This window comes from Ostrinia furnacalis, unplaced genomic scaffold (assembly GCF_004193835.3).
Source record: "Ostrinia furnacalis isolate ACB-3 unplaced genomic scaffold, ASM419383v2 OfSCF3526, whole genome shotgun sequence".
Lineage (NCBI taxonomy): Eukaryota > Metazoa > Arthropoda > Insecta > Lepidoptera > Crambidae > Ostrinia > Ostrinia furnacalis.
This window is the reverse complement of record NW_021133765.1, coordinates 455,838-464,871: the sequence shown is the minus strand read 5'-3', so window position 1 is coordinate 464,871 and position 9,034 is coordinate 455,838. Positions and strand designations below refer to the sequence as shown.

General features: G+C 35.3%; 1 long non-coding RNA gene across 1 annotated transcript; it reads left to right on the top strand.

Moving 5' to 3' along the window:
• The first annotated feature begins 2,945 nt into the window (after positions 1 to 2,945).
• LOC114357871 (uncharacterized) lies at positions 2,946 to 5,031 on the top strand. Its single transcript, XR_003656338.1, has 2 exons — positions 2,946 to 3,544; positions 3,831 to 5,031. It is a non-coding gene; the product is annotated as an uncharacterized LOC114357871 (long non-coding RNA).
• Positions 5,032 to 9,034: the final 4,003 nt, after the last annotated feature.

Sequence of the window (9,034 nt, the reverse complement as noted above, 5' to 3'; positions counted from 1 at the left end):
AGATGATTGATTTGCTACTCAGTAAAAAATAATTGTTAAGATGATTGATTTGTTAAGAACAGCATGTGGCCATTTGCTTGACATCTTTCTTTCCATTGTAACATGTGCCTAAAGTAAGTATTATTCTGTGGCTGTTTCCTAATCTTAATTTCAGTCACTTACGCCCGTATTCACAAACGATGCTTGCTGAAGTGAAGCAGCAAATCAAACGCACAGCGTTGAATAGAGCTCTGTAATTGGTTTGTGTGTCACCCTTTGCGTCCACGCTCACTGTGAGACCTCAGTAATATTTGTGAATACGGATGTTAATTCCAATCAAAAACTCTTAACTATTTTTTCCAACTATTACGTTAAAATTACCAAAATAAGTTAACTTTTATATGTAAGCATCACCTTTGATCCTTAAATATTTCAAGTCTACAAAGTCTAGCAATTTGTCCAATAAATTGTATAAACGTCTCTCTTACAATACAAAATACGCGTGCGTACCGTCCCGTAACACGCAGCATATAAATTCAGCCGCGTATAGGCTACAGCCTGACTTACAAGTCAGTTGATGTCAAGTTCATCAAACCGGGAAGCGCGCTATTTTAGTCCCAGATCCCGCGAGTAGTTTTATTGTAGTTGAGGAGAGCACTTAACGACCTCTTTGTAGCGTTCTGAATTCAAACATTTGAAAGAATTGCTCGAGGAAATTCGAATACTGGCTGGAATTTGAGTGTAGCGTTTGCTTTTATTTTAGCTCTGAGAAAGATACTTGATTGATACTTGGGGGTTAAAAATACCCGTTTTCACCATCATCACTAATTTTTAAGTGACCCCTATGAAACAAAATTCCTGGTGTTACCATAGGGGTCACTTAAAATTAGGGATTGATGGTGAAAACGGGAATAACTGAAGAAAATCTTGCACAACAACTAAATACATAATAACAATTAGCAACTAAATTCTATTTCTATCAGAAAAACTAAACAGTAGTAAAAATTTGCTTTTTACATAACGAATTAAACTTAAGCTACATTATTTAATTTTTATCGCACTGTAAAAAGTTTTTATCAAAAAATAATAATATTATGTATACTATAAATACAAGTTTTTACACCGGCTTTGCCTTCCATTTTTCTCGCAGGAAAGGCTTACACTATAAACTTTACAGAATAGACTTCAAAAGCTTCTTACAGACCTTTTTATGGCAAGATAAAAGGCGGTTAACACTTTATTATCAAGAGCCTGCGGTCCACTATCTGTAAGCGAGTGCTTTTATCTGGAAGATAACGTTAACTATAAAACCTTTTATGGCCTGTAAGCTCTTGTACTCGTAATTAAGGCCCGTATTAAGAAACCGAGCTCAAAACTATACGAACTCAAGTAGAGATGCAACGCTGTGATTGGTCCATCGTTTAATTTTCAACGTACCGGTCAGCAGTTCTTGTATTTAATGCATGTCAAGCTAATAGACATGTTGACACCACCAATCAATTGACGTACTTATTAAAACTGTCAAAACGAAACTCTTCCATAGATATTGTATGGCACTACAAGCAAGTGACGTCACTATTTTGTCAACTCAATCAAACTACTTTTTTCAATTACATTGCGACTAAAAATCGTAATTTACAGGTATTTTAAAATTAATTAAGTTTTTAAGACCAGAATGATGGGTCTTTTTAAAAAAGTTGTGGTTTCGAATTATAGGGGTATGGTGTCAAACTGTCTATTCACGGTGAATGTAGGTTGATTTTGTGTAATTACCTGTAATATACAAACACATTTAGTCTAAAACTTTTGTGTACTATTGCAATGGAAGTAAATATTGTATAAGTGAACGGGGAAAAAGAACAGCTCACATCAGACATATTTGACAATCTTCTCTTAAAAATAAGTTGACGAACAAATGACGAGTTGGCGAGCCAATGATTCCTATATTTCCTATACTAACTAGTACCCACCCTGGGTTGCACAATCTTACTTTGACTTTAACAAACGTCAAAATCTGTCAAACTCAATACAAAATACACCGGTTATCGTTATAGTTACGGTCAAACTTAGGTGGTGCAACTCAGCCCAAGTTCCAACAATCAATCTATGGAGGAATCGGGCATTGCAGGTCATGAAAAGCATATAAGAATTCCAATTGTTTTATGGTGTCAATTTGTCACCTGCCCAATTTCAAAAGCTACACCTCCAAAGCTTTTATGGTCTTCTGATTGATTTCGTTGCGGGTCCAATGACAGTTTAACTTTCCCCCGGGACAAACTGGACCTTCACTGGTTGCGTTTTTATTGGCGGTCAAGCTGTAGATCCTGGCTACACAGGAGTTGCAGCGGTGGGAAAGAGAGGTGGGAATAGTCCCCTACCAAAGCTTTTCTTCTGTTTAGATTCACACTTGAGAGTCGTTTATTAATACGGGCCTTACATTTAGGTTTACAATTCCATAAAATATAATTTCAAATGAACACTAGTACGAAAATGAATGGATCGCATGAAACTGAAGCTTATAAGGCTTAAACCGCTCATTTTAATGAATCTTCCGCTTTGGATGTTCATTTATTAACTAATTTTACAGCGATTTGACTAATGAAATACTAAATTAGATATGTAATAAACTTATTGATAATCTTGTTTATAACATTTTTTTAATCCTACTAATATTCTAAATGTGAAATTTTGTAAGGATAGAACTACTGAACGGATTTTAATGAAACTTTACAGTATTATTGTTTATTTATACATCATAATAACATGAGCTATAATTTATGACTGAGGCAAATGAATTTCACACAGGCGAAGCCGCGGGCAAAAGCTACATAGTGCATTATATTCGTAGTTCCTAAAACTTAATCATAAAGATGAAGATTTCTATTTAGGTAGATAATAAAACCCATCAAAACGTCCCAGTTGTAATGGGTAATTGTACCTTCGTCTTACCGGATCAGTAGGCCTAAGATGCGCGCATCGACAATGACATGATATGATAAGACAATTTTCGATCACGTAGATAATTTTATCATTTTCCCTAACATGGAACCATCGATAGAAAAGTCTATCGACCGCTATCGCGTGATAACCGAATTTTTGCCATATTAAGAAAAAATTGCGTTATTATGTTGGCCAACCTTGAAATATTTTAGCTCATTCGTTCAATCTCGTTCATTTCTGCTACTAATTCGGCTAAAAACACATATCTTAAAGCAGTGAGAACGTCATTAAAAAAAAGTTATGTCAATTTTGTTGACATTACATGACTGCTTGATTGTATTTGTTTGTGTTTTTAAAATTGTATTTTTATGTTTCCAGTCTTATTTTTAATATTTCTAAAGTACGGCAAATATCAAACGAAGAGATAACCAAGTTAATGAAAAACAATGAAGAATTCCTAATCATACCGACAGTATTAAAGAATGAAGTCTTCAAAATTAACAGAATAACCGAAATCCAATACCTACCCCATAATGCGAGGTTTACAGTAATTATTCAACTTACATGAAGCAGTCAGAAAGTTTATTGAGATTTGAGAAATAAAGCTACACTCATAAGTAGCAAAGTAAGTACCTAAAGCCTAAAATATTAGCTATACTCCGCAGATCTTAATTTTCATAAGTAACAGCACCGGAGAAAAGGAAAAATATCTTTATTCCTACAAATAAGCTTTCACCTTCTTTCCTATATTTATTTCACATAGTTCTTTCACCGTGTAATAATACTGTGATCAATATTTTGTATGTAAACTTAAAATACAAATAGGATTAAGTAAATGTTTCTATTTATGAACTGTTTATGTAATTGTAATATTTATAATTGTGTTTAAATAATATTCTTTCTTTTTTCAGACAGTGGATGAAGAAGTGTGGGATTATGAGTGATTATTTCATTCTAAAGCAGACATAATCAAGTCTTGCTCACTATCATGAAAATTTACAATAACAATCAGCAAGAAAAACTTCAAGGGTACTGGCTAGGCTAACCAATTCATGGAATTCTGTTTGTATTTGAAATTATAAATAGCTATTGTAAAACAAAAGTTTTCCAAATAAAGATTTTGTAAATAATGGTTGAATTATTTTGAAATTACACTGCAATAATGAATTTATTGCCTGCGTCCAGCGCCTTTCTGCTACCATTATGATGTCGTCGGTCCACCTTGTGGGTGGACGTCCCACGCTGCGTATTCCGGTACCCGGCCTCCACCCCAGAACCTTGCTGCCCCATCGGGCAACATGGAAAGCATTGGGGGAGGCCTAAGTTCAGCAGTGGACGTCCTATGGCTGAGATGATGATGAATTTATTATAATGGAATAAATTGTACAAGATTATCATCCTGTCACATTAAAGCCCTTAAAAAAGACCACATGGAGGAATTAGATTGATAGTAATGTGGAATGTATGTATGGTATCACCATCAAGTTATAAAATTAGTAAAATTCATTTATTCTCATTGTTATTATAGCAAGTTTGATTACACATCCCACCCAATGCTAATTTCTGACAATGACCTTGCCACTGTTTGATGTAGACACAAGAAGCTCGGTCACCACATTCCGCCCCATTTTCAATAATTTTACAAGATTATGTACAGATGACAGTAGGTACTTAAATCAAGCTAAACACTGTGGGGTATCTCACGACATTTGCAACTTAATATGTATTGTCTGATGTACTGTTGACTGCCTACCTAAGTAGGTAAGTAATGGTTATTTTACAAGGTAGGTAATGTAATAATTAATATGTGGGTGGGACTGTGGGAGCACTAAGATTTTGCAGCTAGCGATTATAAACTGTCGCAAGATTCGCCTCACACTGATAAACTCTTGAACTAGAACTCAATCTCCACCTAGAAGTAAAAGTATCACAAAGGTGCTAGATTCCTTTCTTTGAATTTTACTAGCCTCAAATTAGTCGTAAAATGTCATTTACCATTATAAATGATAAATAAATAGAGTTAAAGTAGCTTGCAAAAAAGTTAATCTCCTATCGTCTTGCTATCGTGGGCAAGGATCGAGGACGATAAAAACACCACATCCTATCCTATCGTGATGTCAAAATATGATATAGTTAGCGCTTCATGTTAGGGCTTGCCAGGTTTATCACAAAAAAAAAAACAAATCTATCACTATCACATTTTGACAGATGACATGATAATTTTCGGGGTGCCATGTTAGCGCCGGTAGATAAAACGATATAGTGACGTCAAAATCGATATAACGCCGCGATAGCAGTTTATCACGGCGCGCATCTTAGCCCTGCAGGTTAAACAAAGGCCATAAAAACTCCCATTCATCTCAATGAAGCAGGAAGCGTGGACAGCCGACCCTCGGAAAATTGGTGCCTTCCTAAAACTTGCTCATCATTCTATTAACCCACCTGAGGGAACGGCGATGGCCGTTTTGGAACTTTATGTCTGATTGAATTATTAAAGGTCTACAGGACGTCCTGAGGAAAGTTAATCGAATAAAAGAATGAAGAGGACTAAATTTTTACTAAAGGACTTCCTTCAAGAGAAGACTGTGAGCTGACCCTCGGAAAATTGGTGCCTTCCTAAAACTTGCTCATCATTCTATTAACCCACCTGAGGGAACGGCGATGGCCGTTTTGGAACTTTATGTCTGATTGAATTATTAAAGGACTACAGGACGTCCTGAGGAAAGTTAATCGAATAAAAAAAGAAGAGCACTAAACTTTGACTAAAGGAGTCTTCGCGTGCGAAATCACACAAATTCATAAATCGTAAACAATCAATTCCTTAAATTAGTTAATAAAAAAACATAACCCTCCTTAAAAAGTAGGTACTCTCAATGTTTGCATAGCTGGCTTATTATCATGCAATAATTTCTAGTATTTGTTTAATAAATTAGTAAGGTGACGTCAAACGTGGATATTTCTCCAATTAATATTCCAAGGAGAAACAAAACGTATTATAATGGATGTGAAAATCAGCTGGTGGTCTCTATTTTAACGAAAACCCAAATGGTTTTTGAATTTCCTGCAAAACTTGAGAGATTTTAACTTTAATATTCACTTGAGTGAAGGAAAGGAAGCGTTTTGAGTGCAGTTGAAATAATTTGTGATATCACTCAAATACTTAACCTACTATTACAGAATAAGGTTTGCTTGCAATTACGGCTAATAGCCTTAGTTAGATATTATTCCAGGACCAATTTTAATCCCGGTAACTAAAAGTAACCGGGCAGTATAGTATGGCTTTAGCCATGTTGGTTTTTAGTAAAAATGTAAACAAATATTTTGAACCATAAAGTTATCAACGCGTTCCATTACTAAAGTATCTACCGTTTATGTTTTTTACTTTTTATGTAGAGTAAGTACTAAACTACAGTTTTTTATATCGAGTGGGATGTTAAAAATATAAAATGAAATGAAAACCGTTTACAGGCAGGATGAATGAAGGATGCAGAATGCAGATAACAACTAATACTTAGTGTGGGATTATTCATGCATTATTCATTATAGATAAGCTCTAAAATTATAGGATGTTCTACAGGTTCCCTACAAATGTTCCCTACAAGCTTATTTAAAACTAGCTGTGCCCGTGTGAAAACCGTTTTCGCAACATTTTTCATTATTGCTCTGCTCCTATTGATCGTAGCGTGATGTTGTATAGCCTATAGCCTTCCTCGATAAATGGGCTATCTAACACTGAAAGAATTTTTCAAATCGGACCAGTAGTTCCGGAGATTAGCGCGTTTAAGTAAACAAACTCTTCAGCTTTATAATATTAGTATAGATAAAATAAAATATGATAGGGTTTCTTAACCTTTTTGTAGTCATAAACAAAATTCATCGAACGGGAATGCTTATTTGTTACTTGATTTTCCCCTTTGGAAAAGCGACATTGGAAAATAATTATTGTATTTAAAATAATTATAGTAATAATATTCATTTTGTAAAATGAATTTGTAAAAGTATGGTTCAGAATGAATTACTCCATATTTACAAAATTATTTTGCCCAGTTTTTGTGAAAAAAGTGAACAAATCCAAATTAAGGAAAAAGGTAAAGAAATAAAGAAAGAAAAATACCGCAATGCTCTGTGAAAATCACAAACGGCTTGTTAGAATACAAGATTGCGGGTGTGGCCATGAAAACGGCGAGTACTGTGGAATTTTTAATTTATGTTTTTCGGAATTATATTATGACCAGCAGAAGTTACCTACGATAGGAACCCTAATCAATGATTTCAGAGCATCTTGTCTTTTATAATGCAAGCAAACAAAGAGCCGTTCATACTCCGTGCAGAACCGACGACAAAATTGTAAGACTGGTGCGATTGCGGTCAAATACGATCAAAAAAGGATCGATGGAAGAGTTTGAGGAAAACCTTTGCCCAGCAGTGGGAACGGGACTATTCCCACCTCTCGTTCCCACCACTGCAACTCCTGTGTAGCCAGGATCTACAGCTTGACCGCCACAAAAACCCAACCAATGAAGGTCAAGTTTGTCCCAGCAGTGGGAAGGTGATCATGTTATCCACGAAGACGCAGGATGTATAGTGGGTTGATATCCTTGGACATTTAAATATCCTTGGACATTTTTACACTGCGCCGTTAGCCCCAAACTAAGCAAAGCTTGTATTATGGGTACTAGACAACGGATATAAATAAACATACTTAAATACTTTTTTTGTGAATACATACTTAATATACATAGAAAACACCCAGACCCGTCACAGAAACTAAAATTAATCATTTCTGCCCGGCCGGGAATCGAACCCGGGACTCTCGGCATAGTAGTCCGTTCTGAACCACTACACCAAACGGCCGACAAAAAAAAAACAAATAAAAAAGAATATTTGTAAATACAAATCGCTCATCTTATGACCTCTCGTTACGTGCTTCGCGTCATAGAAGAGTTCCGACCCGCACTCCGCGCTGCACTTCACACGGGCGAAATGCGCTTTGAATATAAATTACCCTATTTTGTTTGTAGGTCAGGGTGCTGCATTTTTTGCTAATGCCAACCGGTGATAAGGATTTATTAGTTTTTATTGCATACAGGGTGTTTGAGTTGGCAAAAACTAAAGTTCTGTGGCGGTGTGGCCAGAGTTCAAGAATAAGAAATTTATTTAAAACTAGCTTTCCGCCCGCGGCTTCGCCCACGTGGAATTTTGTCTGTCACAGAAAAACTTTATCGCGCGCGTCCCTGTTTCAAAAACCGGGATAAAAACTATCCTATGTTCTTTCCCGGGACTCAAACTATCTCTATGCCAAATTTCATCAAAATCGGTTGCGAGGTTTAAGCGGGAAAGCGAAACAGACAGACAGACAGACAGACAGACAGACAGACAGACAGAGTTACTTTCGCATTTATAATATTAGTTGGGATTGGGATATTCATTACATGTCAAATTGTCAATGTTCAATGCGTAATGTTTAAAGAAATTCGTTAATGATAAAATGAATAAGTAGTAGGTATTTTGTAAAGGTCAAGGTTTTAATAGGTTAGAAGGTTAAACATTCGTCATTATTGAATATTTGGAGAGGAAAATGTAAGGAAAAATTAAAATTTTATATGATTCAGGCGGAAATGACGGAATACCTACTATTTGTTGCGGAAAAGACTACTAGACTACAACCAAACTATATTAAAATTAAAAAGTAAAATGTTGTTATTTACGAGCTTTGCTATTGCATCATATTGTAACTTAAAAATAAAACTACTTAAATAATTATTATTGTTTCTACAACCAGTAGTACTAGTCTTTGCTTACAACTTTCTTTTGGTCTTCTATCTTAGGTTTTTTGTAGAGAATTAAATATTAACCTCGCTGCATTAATATTGATAATAATTTCGCAAATTTTACATTGTTTAAATAACTTTATGAGAAAAATTCGAAGTCGCAAAACAACTTTCATTGCATGTACCGCACTCTATTGTCAGCGGCTGAAAACGGTTCAACGGCACACGGTGTATTGTGCGCATATTAAGTAAGCGAGAACGTGGTTCGTGCTGTAACGCATAGATGGCGTTAAATGATACTTTTCTCATTTTGGTTAAATGAACAAAATCGATTGTTTTTCTTT